Genomic DNA, 14282 nt, shown 5'->3' with positions numbered 1-14282 from the left:
CGAGTTCTTCCGGGGATAGGCCCCTGTCTGGTACGATGCCTCGCACCTGATTGCTGCTGCTTTCGCCTTGGGGGGTTCGGCCTCGTCGGGGCGCTCCCCCGTGCCTTCTGGGCGGGAGGCCCCGGCATCCACCCAAGCTTTCAGTGCTTTCTGCAAATCTTCCTTGGTGTTGAGACCGGTGGTAGCGATTCTAAGTTCTTTGCAGAATTGCTTTAGTTCTTTGTGCGTGTATTCTTCTAGTTGTTCCACCTGGAACACCCTGTTGTCGTTGGTTTCTGCGGGGATCATGGCGTTTCCTTCTGCCATCTTTGTCGGTAGTGCGTCCGTCGTTCACGGTACGATCTCTAGGTGATGGGCCCGAATCCCACCGCTGCCACCAATGTTAGACGGCGACCTCAGAGGAGCCCGTAAAGGGGGTCCTGACTACCCTGAGACCCACCCTCAAAGTATCGTAGCCGGGCACTGGCGGGAGACTCCTCAGGAGGAGGAATCTTGTATCGAGGATCGTACTTCTGGCACCACACGACACAGAAACACCACACCATGCGTTCTTAGGAATCAATCTTTATCAAACAGGTTAGCGCTGCAAATATGTACAAGGAGAGCACGGGCTCAATGAGTCTTGGAAGGGATAGGGGGTAGCGGGACAGTCTCTGGTAAAAGGTTCAAGGCAAGGACGTACCCGGCGCACAGCTCACAATCCTCGAGCTGGGGGGTAGGCTTGTTGTCGTTGGGGTCCGGCGGGACCGGTGGAGTCTGTGGAAGCCGCGAGTCACTCAGCGGGCTCAGGTACAAGTTCGGAGGTCTTACGATCTTCGGGGAGCCGCGAGTCACTCAGCAGGGCTCAGGTACAAGTTCGGAGGTCTTACGATCTTCAGGGAGCCGTGAGTCACTCAGCAGGGCTCATTCACAAGTTTGGAGGTCTTACGATCTTCAGGGAGCCGCGAGTCACTCAGCAGGGCTCAGGTACAGTTCGGAGGTCTTACGATCTTCAGGGAGCCGCGAGTCACTCAGCAGGGCTCAGGTACAGTTCGGAGGTCTTACGATCTTCAGGGAGCCGCGAGTCACTCAGCAGGGCTCAGGTGGTTCTAAGTTCCAGGAGCCGCGACCGCGTCAGCAGGCTCTCGTTGTTCCAGCGTCGAATCTGCCGGACAGTCTCAGAGCACCCCTTGTTATAGGTCGACCCCTCTTTGATGTCCGGAGTCTGTGCAGGCAGGGGTCTTGTCACCTGGGGGTCGCTTGTCGGGGTTTCCTGCCATTGTCTTTTGATCCTCTCAGGGCCGGGTCGGGAGGAGTCCCAGACACCCAGCAGGCGTGGAGCCAGCTCTCAGGGAGGCCGGAGGGCCGATCGAAACTCATCGTCCCAGGGGAGTTTAGAGGTGCGATAGAAACTGCTCCTCCCTCTCTCATCCCCTGGCAAGCGTGGTGTCCTCCAGCCGGAGTGGCGCCGCCAGGCCCGGGTCGCGCTGGGGCCGGGCGGCCATCTTGATGCATGAAGTGGGCATGCGGCCCCCGGGTGGCCGAAGGGAGAGAGGCCATGGACGAGGATGTCCGGGTCGGGTGCGTGTGTTCTGGTGGAAAGGAGCAGCTAGGCCGTGGGCTCGGGGCTGCAGGTACCAGGTTAGGCGGTGTGGGGACAAGTAGAGCCATGCTATGAGGCCGGGTCCAACAATTACCATATATGCCCAACTAAATGATAAAATTGCATGATGAATTGTTTGCAGTTTGAATTTTTGTGACAAAGCATATCAAATTCTACTTTATATTCATAATAAAATTCATAATACGGGTGAACGTTCCTAAAATTAAATTTGCATACCAATCTGTAGCATCCCTATATATAACAAGTGACACACTGTAATCCCAATGAAAGTTAAAGGCCTGGAGTATGATAGCCAGTGAGATAAATATTGCATCCAAAACAATCTGACACTAAGGCTTGCGGAATTTATCTATTGCAATTATCACTTATTCTGAGTTTTTTCTGTAAAAGGCGCCATAAGAAGTGGCCTTTGGAGCTTAATGCACCTAAATTCACATGGCTCAGTATTTACCGGGCACTCCCCCCCATTAAGTATGGGAGATTTGACCTCCCCAAAATATATCTGGGGAAAAATGCAAGCGTGTGGTAGTTATACAAAATCACATTAAAGTCACTTGTGCACTGCGTTGTTGTTTGCTGGATCCTAGTGTGTGCCGTGCTCCTGGGTATCACTCCCTGCTAGGAGTGTCGAAAATATCAAAAAACGTAGCAGCCCCACCTCTGTGGGGTGTCTCCCTGGGCACTGGTTTGTAGCCGTCTTGGCTTTACTTGGTTGTAAACAAAGTGTGTTGTTCACTCATTCGCTTTTTTTCTCCAGATTGTTCTTTATTTTCACAATCGTCTTAATAGTTATTCAACATACTATATTTCCCAAAATGCAATATCAAAGCATCATCTTGTTCGGTGTTCCAATGCATTTCGGCTTAACGCCTTCCTCAGGGAACATCTAAAATACAAATGTTTTGTGTATAATACAAAAACGTTTTTGACAATCCATTCTTCTAATCGCATGGTGATATAATTACAAAAAAAATATATCTCTAATTGATTCATGGTGATATTGTTTAAACGTTGGCCAGTGCGATGGTTTATCGGTTAATGAAGTGTGACTGTGATGCTGACACAATATATCGTTATTCAAAGTGCATGAATGCTCTACGCGGTATGGTTCTAAAGGGGGAGTGTGAACAATGTGTTCATGATCGCTAACGCGGTGACGGGATATTAGTGAATGTTATCGTAGGCATCGTGCTTAAATAAAGATCCATGGTGCCCCCTTAAAAGCGGTTGCTGGCCTATCCGTAATCTTACCGTTGCTGATGACTGACGCGTTTCTCTACGCGGGAATCTATCTTCTGTGTAATGGTGTTTCCAAGTTCCCCATTATGTGGGTAATGACGTGGATGCGTAAATGAGCTAAACATAGAAATGGGCTGGAAGTATCGAAACCCTTTCTTATGCTAAATAAAGTTTCATTGAAACAGATTAACCAAAAAAGGATTAACCAAAAAAGGAGAACATTGAGTGTGCGGTGGTGTGTGTAATAACCATATGTAGGTGATGCCAGTGTAACATAAAATATAACACAAATACATTAATGGAGGTGATATAACGACTTTCTGCAAGCAGTCCGATATGATATCCACAATCGCCGTGGATATGTATCAATATGGTAAATAGTTACATAGTGGCTAACTGCTGTACTGCTGTACGTGGTTTAAAGGTAACAGGAAAATTCCACCCTGTCGTTCATCCCATGAGGCTGTAGAGTGCTTAAGTGGTATATCCAAAAGTTTTCTCTTTGTAGCAACACATTGTGGTTGTCTTTTCCTTCTCGTTTTTCCACTACCTCTAGGATGCAAGCTTTTAGTTGACTGTTGTGGTGTTGAGCCTCTATGAAGTGTTGGGCTATTGTGGATTTCATTTGTTTGGTTCTGATGTTGCTTTTATGTTCATTCATCTGCACCTTTAGTTTTCTCTCTGTTTGGCCAACATAGGCTTTCCCACATGGACATTTCAGTAGATAGATTACATTAGATGTATCACATGTAGCCGTTACTTGAAGTTTAATTTTGTGGCCTTTCATTCGATGCGTGATGTAAGTGCCTTTGATGATATTGTTGCAGTTACTACAGTTCAGGCACGGGATAGTGCCTTTATATTCGGTTTGAATTTTTTCTGTGGGGTGTTTGATGAGTTCACCAATGTTCTTGCCCCGGGTATAGGCAAATATTGGTTCCTGAATGAAGATGTTCTTAAAATCTTGCTCTAGTTGTAGTAGCGGCCAATGTTTTCTTATAGATCTTTTGAGTTGTAGGCACATGGTGGAGTATTTGCTGACGTATGTGATTCTTTCTGTCTTGGTTTTAGACTGTGACGACAGTAGTTGTGGTCTGGTGGAATTGTTTGCTCGGTTCTTAGCTTGTTGGAGTATATGTTCTGGGTATCCTCTTGTTCTGAATCTTTGAAGCATTTCTTCTTGTTGTTCTGTGTGCTTGACGGGGTTTGAGACGATTCTTTTTACCCTCAAAAGTTGAGAGTATGGTAAGTGAAGTTTGAGCGGTTGAGGATGGAAGCTGTTGTATCTCAAGGTGTTATTCCTGTCCGTGGTTTTTCTGAAAAGGTTTGTTTCAAAACCACTCAGGGTTTTGGTTATTTTTACATCTAAAAAGTTGATGGTATGTTCATTGATCTCATGGGTAAACTGTAATCTGTCATCAATGAGGTTGAGGGAATTGATTTGGTCCTCTAGTTGTTTCCGTGTGCCTTTCCAAATTAGAAAAATGTCATCAATGAATCTTAAATATAGCTTGATTTGATCACTCCAGGAGTGGATGTTTAAGATGTATTCTTCCTCAAAGGTATTCATGAAAATATTAGCATATGTGGGCGCGGCACAGTTGCCCATCGAAGTGCCAGTCTTCTGTAGATACCATGTGTTTTGCCATTCGAAGTAGGAGTGTAGGAGGGTGAATTCTAGGAGTTCCATAAGGAATACCTTCATGCCTTCTTCATATTCAGTGTGTAGTAATGCTTTTTCGACCGCCTCTATTCCTGCTTGATGTGGGATTGATGTATATAGGGCTTTTACATCTATGGTACAAAGTAATATGGTTTCTTCTTCTGTGATGTTTATGTGGTTGAGTTTATTGAGAAAATCTGTGGTATCCTTGAGAAATGATCTCATTTTTAGTACGCAAGGTTGTAAGTAGGTGTCCAAAAATGTACCCACCGGTTCGTGTATGCTTCCTCGTGTCGAAACTATGGGTCGGCATGGTGGATGAATAGGGTCTTTGTGGATTTTTAGTACCATATAAAACTTGGGACTCCTGGGATGTTTTTGAAGTAAATATTTTTTCACTTTTTCGTTGACAATGCCTCCATCTGCTGCTCTTTGTACAATGTGTTCTAGTGTCGCTTTGAATTCCTTTGTGGGGTTTGTTGGCAATTCCATGTAAGTGTTCTCATCCTTTAGATGTAATTCTGCCTGTTGCAGGTAGTAGGTAGTGTTAAGGATCACAAGGGCTCCTCCTTTGTCCGCCTTCTGACATGTAATCGAAGTGTTGTTGGATATTGACTTTAAAATAGCAAATTCTTGGTGTTAAGATTCCGGTATTTCGTTTTTTTCTGAAAATTAATTTTACTTAGGTCTTGCTTGACCAATTGTTCAAATAGATCTATAGTTTTATGACTTGTGGGGGCTACATATGTACTAGATGGTCTCAGTCCTCTTAGAGGGTCTTCTGTTGTTGTGGCTTGTTCCATAACTATGTTCTCAAAGAAGTGTCGTAAGCGTATTTTCCTCATGAATTTGTAAAGGCTGACATGGAATTCCAAGAGGTTTGATTGTGTTGTTGGTACGAAAGATGTGCCTTTTTGTAGGGTTTTAAGTTCAACATCATTAAAGTGATAATCAGATATATTTATCACTAAATTCTCTATTGAGTCCCCTTCTTGTTCTTGTCCCTCTTGGCTGTAACAGTTCTTGTTTGGGGTAAGTCTTTCCCCTTTGATTTGTTTTTTTCTTTTTCCCCGCCTGGGTCGTCCTGTTCTTCGCGGCCTGATTCTAAAAAAGGCGTTTCTTGGGAGGTGGAAGCTGGCACTTCTGGTACAGTAAGAGGTGTCTGTTTTCGTCTTTGTGTTGCCGTGGTTTCACTTTCTGAGGATGACGTGTCAGTCTGTATGGTGTACGGTCTCATAATTCCCATAGGTTCAGTAAAAGAACACACATATATTAATTGACTTAAATCTCTAATTTGAAAATTTTTGGAAAATGAAATGACAGCTCTGTGACAAACAGCATGTCAACTGCAATTTCCTGTGCGTGACAAAGTTTTGAGCATCCCTTTAGCTCAGATTGAATACCAATCTAACATCTACATACTCATAAGTAACACAAGAAAAACTACATGATAGATTGTCACAAACATCATTACAATCTGTAATCCTTCTGCTTGTATATATTTAACATACACATGGATGACTAAATCTCTCATTTTAAAGCAATTCACAGAGTAGCATGATAACTGTTTGCAAAACGATTAAGTCCCTGATCAGGGAAAATAAGCCTTATATTATCCCCTATATTATACTATATTCTCTGGGCCTTATTTATAAAGCCCTGTGTCACATTAATGCCGCCGTAGCATCACTTTTTGTGGCCTGTGGTGACGTAAATAATGCCCCACGTTGCGCCATATTTACGAAGTGACGCATGTAGGCAGATGCGTCACCTCGTTAACCCCTGCGCTCCATTATACCTGTGTCAGGTATAATGTATTTAGGGTGGGCGTTCCCCCGCATCAAAGCCTCATAGAACTGATGGATTGAAGTCTATAAGATTTCAGTGCGCCAATTCTAGGACGCCATTTCGCCAAAACCTCACGCCTGCCTCATGTCAGGCATAAGGGTGATGCAGGCCCCTCACATGGGGCTTGCCTCATGTGAAAGGACACATTGCTGGAGTTGCATCTGTTTTCAGACACACTCCAAAATGTGCCACTTTGGCGCATACAGATACGTCAGTAATACTGACGTATCTGTCACTCCTTGCGACATGATGCGCCATACTGTACATACAGCACATCCATGGTTTCGCAAGGAGGGCGCACTGAAAAGTGTTCCATCACTGTTTTGTCACAGCGATGCAACGCTTCTCATAAATGAGGTCCTCTTTTTGTACAAACATTCTAACCCGCCACACACCAGGCCCGAACATAACCCTTTGTTTTATCAACTTTTTCAGAGTAAATTTGCATTTTTAATTCTGTGCCTCTTCCTAGGAAACGTGCACATAAGTTGCATTAGAGTCTGTGTAATGTGGAGATTTATCCTAGCTAATACATAGTGTAGCGCTATTTAACATTACTGCCTCTCCTCACAGTGTGTGGACAGATGCAATGTAAATATGTGCTGCACGTGAAAAAAATAAACATCACAAAACAATTACTTTTGCAGAAAAGATGCTGGAAAGACATGTGCCAATGATGTTTGCTTATGCATTTCTTAAATGCAGATTTGCGTTATAAGTTTTTAATTCGGATTGCTCATCTCATGGCCTTTAATTATTTTCATCTGTTAGGCACAATAGATTAATGTTAACAAAGAGAAATGTAAATGGATACTTGTATAGCGCACTACTCACCCACAAGGGTCTCAAGGCGCTTGTACAAATACCGCTGTGGAACCCATCCTGGCTTTCCCTGTGAGGCGTCCACTCCTGGGCACCCCCAAGGTGGAGGCCAGGCATCCTTAGCGTTGTGGGGGCCGTTGTGGAGATTAAGCACGCTATTGCCCAGAGTTGCACTCTATGATTGGAATAGGCACCGAGGTGAGAATTATCAGGTCCGGGGAATTTTTGAGCCCAAGACCCGCCGAGGCGGGGAATTGAACCCTGGTCCCGGGCTAGATCTATGTTTCAGGGTCTGCCGCTCTAACCATTGAGCCACACTTCTCCTGAAATGTAACCTGACAGTTGCTTAAAATATGTTTTAAAGGGTGTTTAGCTTCCCTTTTCCTCTCAGCGTTTCTGGCAAGTTCGAGCAGAGTTTGTCAGTGAAATACAAAAGAATGACTTTCTAATTATTACGTACTGTCGGTTAAGTGAAATAATTTTTTCTTAACTCTGGGGTATACCAAAATTTGTATAATACCAAATTACATATTTTGTTTCTAAAAATATGGCCTAACACCAGTGCCCTCGTTGCAGCTCGCATTCCCTAATACTAAAATAATAAAAGCCAGAAAGCCGGGCACGTCTATGACGCACCCTCTACCCGCTCACTGTTCACCGTCGCATAGAGGCCGAAGACCCGCTGCTTCTGGAAGTCTGCCAGCGCTTGGGGATTCAGAGAGGTCCGGGCGGTGGGACCATACATATGTTAATGTATCGTTTCGCACGTGTTGTGTGCGATTGATACAGGTTGGGGGTGCCCGTCACCCCAGAGCAGGTGGAGGAGCGAGGCGCAGCGCTTTCTTGTCTGCGGCTGCTCATGCTGTGACTGGGGCTCTCAGAGGAAACCAAAGACCGTCCAGCATCATGCAGGAAGAAACCGTGAAAGTGTAAAATAATTGAAACACTTTTGTTTCTGGCAGCATATTTTCACTACATTGAGTCGGGTATCTGTGCAACCAGCAGAGAGTGACAATACATCCACAATGCAAATGTACTTAAAATAAAGTTGCGGAAAGTTTAACATCGCCATAGAAATATTTCTCAAAATGATGCTTCCTTATAAACCGAGCCCTTATAAAGTATTTCATATAAAGAACCTCCCAACTTCAGTTTTAATTTGGATCGCGCGTGAAACTGCAGTGAAAACTGAATCAGAATTTCAACTGTTGTGGTAAAACCTCACTATTGATTTTTACCCACACACGTTTGGCCAGGAGAATGATAGCTTACAGCAAAAGCAGCCCAGACTGGAGGAAGATGTGTTTAAATCGGACGACTTGACTGTGCGGTTTCCCCCGCACATGATGAGAACCTAGTGTCATGTATTTCTGACGTGAGCCTCTTTAATTGCATAACAATCGCATAGTTAGACAGATCTTTTAGGGAGGCAATGATTGAACCCCTCATTTTTGGCAGGATGGCTCTATGAGTTAAACGCTCGCTGCTGACAAATGCAGCAATCTGCTGGCCATGTGTTTGAGGGCCAGCAGGGCCGAATCAGTCTTCCATTTTTCTAAGGTTTTTAAACTGAGAGCCATGAAATTGGATAACAGCTTCACCTGTTTGTTTGACAGAACCTAGAAGTGGCAGAGGTGTGGCTTGAAGCACTCCATTAATATGGAACTTCTTTCACTACTAATTATGAGTGACCAGCACACAAGTTATGCAGGGTCTTTTCAACTTAAGAACAAAAATGGACACAAAGAATGTGTGCTCATTTTTGCCCTTCCCCCAATTAAAACAGATTGCAAATAAGGTCCACTGGCGTTTTGAGCACGCTTTTAGCGCCTGATTTTTGCTGATTGGTGCAACGCATGGAAACATTGTAAAACTTATTTTGTGCATTATTAACCATGTTGTGTCCATATCAAACTAGCCTCTATAAGAATATTGTGCATTGTTTAGCCATTATGTACTTGTCTCACTAAGGTGCTCATCAAAATTCAAAACACACTTAAAAATATTATATGCAGGCAAAACCTAAAGAGAGGCAATGTGTTTGGGATTCTTCAGATTTCTGAGTGTCCTGTTAAAATTCTTGCTGCTGTGAGAATGGTGCCAATGAAATAAATAATGTTTTGAAAATACTTTCTGTGAAATATCTCAAGCTTTCTTAAAAGTTTAGTTCATGAATATGAATTTGCATCAAAAGGAAACAAAACATTTTCATTATAAAGAAGATTATATTTTTTGACCGGTCATAATTGTATTTAAGTACTTCAGGATTTGGTGCTTCCGGTAAAACCAAACCCTTGCCAGTAGAGATGTTACTATTATCTGTATTGAAAAGGAACTTGTTGGAAGAGTTGAGGAAGTGCTGCCACTGCTCTGCAATGCACTTCATGCATAACAAAAGCGCCAATAGCTTTGTGTAAATAAAGTTTTATTTTAATAAATAGAGAAACGGTTAATGTGCATGAAAAGTATTTAGATAAACACAAGTTATGGAGCTTTTACATTTAAATGTCTCTCCTTTCTGCTGCTAGTTTGTGTTTCTGGTGAGCAAAGTGTGTTTAAATGCAAAGTGTGTTTGTCTGCAGTACCGCCTCCTGTCTACAGAGGCAGAGCTAAGCAGAAATATAAACACACTTGATAAAACACAGGTCCCCACAAGGCAATTTTTAAAAAAGTTGTTAAAATTGGTACAGATGTTCCTGAAGTCATTTTTTATTATTTAGAAAACATTGCCTTTTGGGGACCTGGGTTCAGGTCCCCACAGTGCAATCGAGTCCCCACAGCGTGAGTGTGTTATCATACTCAAGTCCCCACAAGGATAGTAACACAAACACACACACTCACTCTCACAATCACACACTCTCACATATAGCCAGTTATATACTCTTACACACATATATACTGCCTTTCACATATGTAATTACTGTCACATGTACCACTGAGATATACATTCAATCACTAACACAACCATACACACACTCACCCACCCATGCAGTCCATCACATATGCACTCTTAAAACTATGCACCCATAGAATCACCCACTCACGCATCTATGCACAGCGTCATACACAGCCTACCTACAGAAACACTCAGGCACCCATACAGATACTCAGACAACCAATCAATAACCCATATAGACACTCATATAGCTATTCACAAAACCATTGAGCCACTTATACACCAACAGATAGACAGATACAGACATTCACACAGTTTAGTCACTAGTCTGCAGTAAGATACGTTTAATGACTCACTTATAGAGTCAGTCACGCACCTACTAAATCATCCATTCACATACTTATACACCCACTCATTCTTCCATAGGCCTTTCCCTATATATATTAAACATATTTAAATTTTACAGAAACACAGACTCACTGGATAACGTCATCAGTGATGTCATCAGTGATATCATTTGAGATGTCATCAGTGATGTCATCAGTGATGTCACTGACCTTGTCATGAGTGATGCAATATGTGACGTCATCAGCAGTGCATTGCGGGGGCGCGAGTTATAGTTAGCTGAACTAACGATAACGGGGGAATTTCGAGGGTTTGTACGAGGGAAATGTCCAGCTAACTATAACGCCCCTGAAACCTATGGTTTTTTTGTGTGAATATATATATACACATATTTATGTTTTTGTTTTTTTCAAGGCTCAAAAGCAATTATAACTTGCAGATGCACCATTAGGATGTGGAGAAAGTTGCAGCAGTAATGTTTTAAATCCTTTTCCCATTACATGTTTCTGGTGCAATGTATCCTTGATCACGTCAGAATATATACATGATAATATATTGCTTTTTGACTTGCCTATCTCTTTGGTGCTGTTTGACGAATCTTCACAACATTTTCCCAAAAAAGTGCACCAGTGATTCTTTTTTTGCATGGAACGTGTCAGGGTGATCTTTCATGAGGAGGCAAAGAAAAGGGGTGTAAAAAAAGGGTGGGTTTCCCATGTTAATTCCCTCAGGACTTGTCAACACGCCTGCATCCTGGACAGCTGTATGAAATATACCAAATTTGACAGATTGGTAGATTTGGTTAAACAGATTGCGCTTTTTTGTTATTTGGTGTAATCTGTTCCGTAGTTGCCGAGAAATTTAAGAGAATAACGCAAGTAATATCTAGGGCCGTGGATGCTTTGTGATGCTTTTGTGATGACATTGTGAAAGTGTGCGATATTTTATGAACTGGGGCATGGTCCCCGGAGGTAAAATTTGAAAAGAAATGTTGTATGAAGGGTCAGGGTAGAGGTAACCTGACCCTATGTTTGATATATTGGGGTCTTTGAGGTACCCCCTCATAGCAATAAAAAATCAAGATAAGGATTTTTTAAAAGACGCACAATATTCTCAAATGCATCACAACCATCAGCACAGTCCCACATGTAAAGTTATGGTGAATTAGCAAATATTGGCAAAAAATAAAATACAAATACAAATTGTATACTCACTCAGACACTAATGCACTCACTCCCAGACCCACTGAAGCACTCATGCACCCACTCATAGATCCACAAAAAAACTCATGCGCCCACTCACAGATCCACTCACACACTCAAACACCCACTCAAAGATCCACTCAGACATGCATGCATGCCCTCACAGACCCACTGAGAGACTCACATACCCACTCACAGACCCACTGAGAGACTCATGCACTCACACATTGACCCAGTGGGACACTCATGCACCTCTTCACAGTCTCACTCTAACAGGCATGCACATATTCACAGACCCACTTACACACACACACTCACAGGCCCACTCACAAACTCATGCTCAAATTCACAGACCCAGTCATATTCTCATACAACCACACACAGACCCACACAAGCATACACCCACTCACAGACTCACCCAGACACTCATGCACTCACTCACTGACCCACTCAGAGACTTACGCACCCACTCAGAGACACCTGTATCCACACACAGACCCATGATTGGGGCTCGGTAACTACAGAGGATTGGCCGAGGCCTTGCATGGTACAGTGTTGTGTGGTTATAGTGAGTTGACATAGGTCATGTGAACATAAAGTAATTAAAATGACTTTATGTAAAAAAAATAAAAATTCACTAAAAAATCCAAAGGTTACGGGGACATTATAGTTAAGACATAGAATTAAAAAAACATAGAAATTCCCTTGAAAAAACAAAGGTTACAGGGATGTTATTTTTAGGCTCACATTTTAAACATACAAAACCATAAACATTCACCTGTTATAGTTAGAGTTAGTTTAATAAACTATAACTCATGCCCTAAGGTGACTATAACTTGCACCCTCGCCATGAAGTGCTAATTACCCCAGATATTTCAACACTCACAACATCTTTGATAACATCATTGATAATATCACTGTAATATTTGCAGTAACAGTATTGATAGAAAATCTGTGCATAGCAAGGGCACAAGTTATAGTCACCTTCGAGCACAAGTTACTGTTTCTTGAAATAACTATAACTATAACTGCTGAATTTCACTGGTTTTTTACGTGTGAAATCTGGGCCTAACGATGATGTTCCTATAACCATTGTTCTTTACGGAGAATATAAATATATATATATATATATGTGGTGCACAGGAGGGTGTGGGGAAAGACAGCCCTCTCTCCTGACAACTCTTTGTTAATGATAGTTTTTCATAGTGGGGTCACCAGTGATGCATTCAACGATGTCTTGGAACATGCTATGAATGATGTAATGTGTGAGGCCGAAGGCAATGGATGGTGAGGGCACGGCCAGGCCTTGCAACCAACCCCCATGGGCAGCCAGCTCCATTCCTAAACACTACATCATGATGCACTAACAGTTCACTCTATGAATCACTCTTTTTATCTCTGCATGTCATCATGAAACTATCTCTTTTACTGTCTGGGTACATCCCTGCTTTACAAATGCCACATACAAGCCCAGAAATGTATGTGTTCAGTCACTGACTCTAACATTCACTCACTCAAAATCCATAATTAGTCCAGCTGCAGTTTATCAACATAAATGGACACGTAACAACACCCTCAGAACAGGAGGAGTAGTCAAAATCTTCCTGTTTCCTAGAGTTAGCTCTAATTGCTCTTGGTGGAATAAAAAACAAGAAAAAGTGCACATATCCGCTCCTCTAAATCCCTGGATACAGGAGAAAAGAGCACAGGTGGAAATTAATTATATTCATTGTCACGTTTGAATGTTTTGAGTTAGAGTAAATCCAAGGTGAGCTTAGGCATGTGAGTGATCAACGTCCTAATTTTTCTAGATTTGCTACCTGGCTCTCCACAGCTAAAACGTGTTCTCTATTTTGAAATAAAATGTTTATCATGAACAATCAGAAAGGACAGTAAATAAATCACAAGATAAGAGTCACGTCTGACCCCAGGTTACCTTGTTACCTCAGTCAGGGCCAGTCCATTGTCGAAGGTACTGGCCTGGTTTAATACCGGCAGCAGGGGTGCTGGTATGGACTCCACATATTTCTTGTCCCTTACCTGGTGTCTGAAGAGGTTACACCAGGCACAGGTTCTTCAGTCTGTGCTCGAAGGATCCCTCTGCAAAGTGCACGCCTCCACACGCAGACACTCTCCTTTTAAAGAGCCTGAAATGCAACAGTAGGAGGAGGCAGAAGGTGGGATGTCCCACTGCACAGTGACCACTCCCCTACAACATCTTCACCAGGCTCGTCCCCAGCATGCTTATGCAACTTGAAGGCAGAGGAAATAGCTTCTAAGAAGATTCTACAATACGTGGCAAAAAGTCATTTAGATATTCTAACAATCACTAATTTACACAGTTTCACAAAAGGCACACTTAAGCTGGAGGAATAAATCGACAAAGGCACAGGAGAGGTGCAAACGGACAGGTAAACAAGAGAAATATCCACCATTGATTCATAAGGATGAAACACTCAGCAGTTTATCACTGAACCAGAGCAGAGGGTGATACATGCAAGACACATCTCTTACCACATTCTCACCTTTACTCACTAACTACGCAGTTTATCTTCATTCACACATGCACACCACCTGCACCATCAACTGTCCTCACACCCCCTTTTTCAGGAACAGATTTATTAAGATTTAATAATGGTGCAAAGTCAGGCTAAGTGGTGCAAA

The 14282-nt window shown here is 42.7% G+C and overlaps 1 protein-coding gene across 1 annotated transcript in view; it reads right to left on the bottom strand.

Moving 5' to 3' along the window:
* The window catches only part of LOC146863753 (uncharacterized), a 218590-nt gene extending 204864 nt beyond the window's left edge, over nucleotides 1-13726 (bottom strand). The window contains exon 1 of the mRNA XM_085627901.1: nucleotides 13659-13726. The gene's annotated coding sequence lies outside the window, so the exon portion shown is untranslated. The remainder of the gene's footprint in view (nucleotides 1-13658) is intronic.
* Between the last annotated feature and the right edge of the window lie 556 nt (nucleotides 13727-14282).

The sequence above is a fragment of the Triturus cristatus genome, chromosome 2_1, assembly GCF_964204655.1.
Source record: "Triturus cristatus chromosome 2_1, aTriCri1.1, whole genome shotgun sequence".
Lineage (NCBI taxonomy): Eukaryota > Metazoa > Chordata > Amphibia > Caudata > Salamandridae > Triturus > Triturus cristatus.
This window is presented reverse-complemented; position numbering and strand designations above follow the sequence as displayed.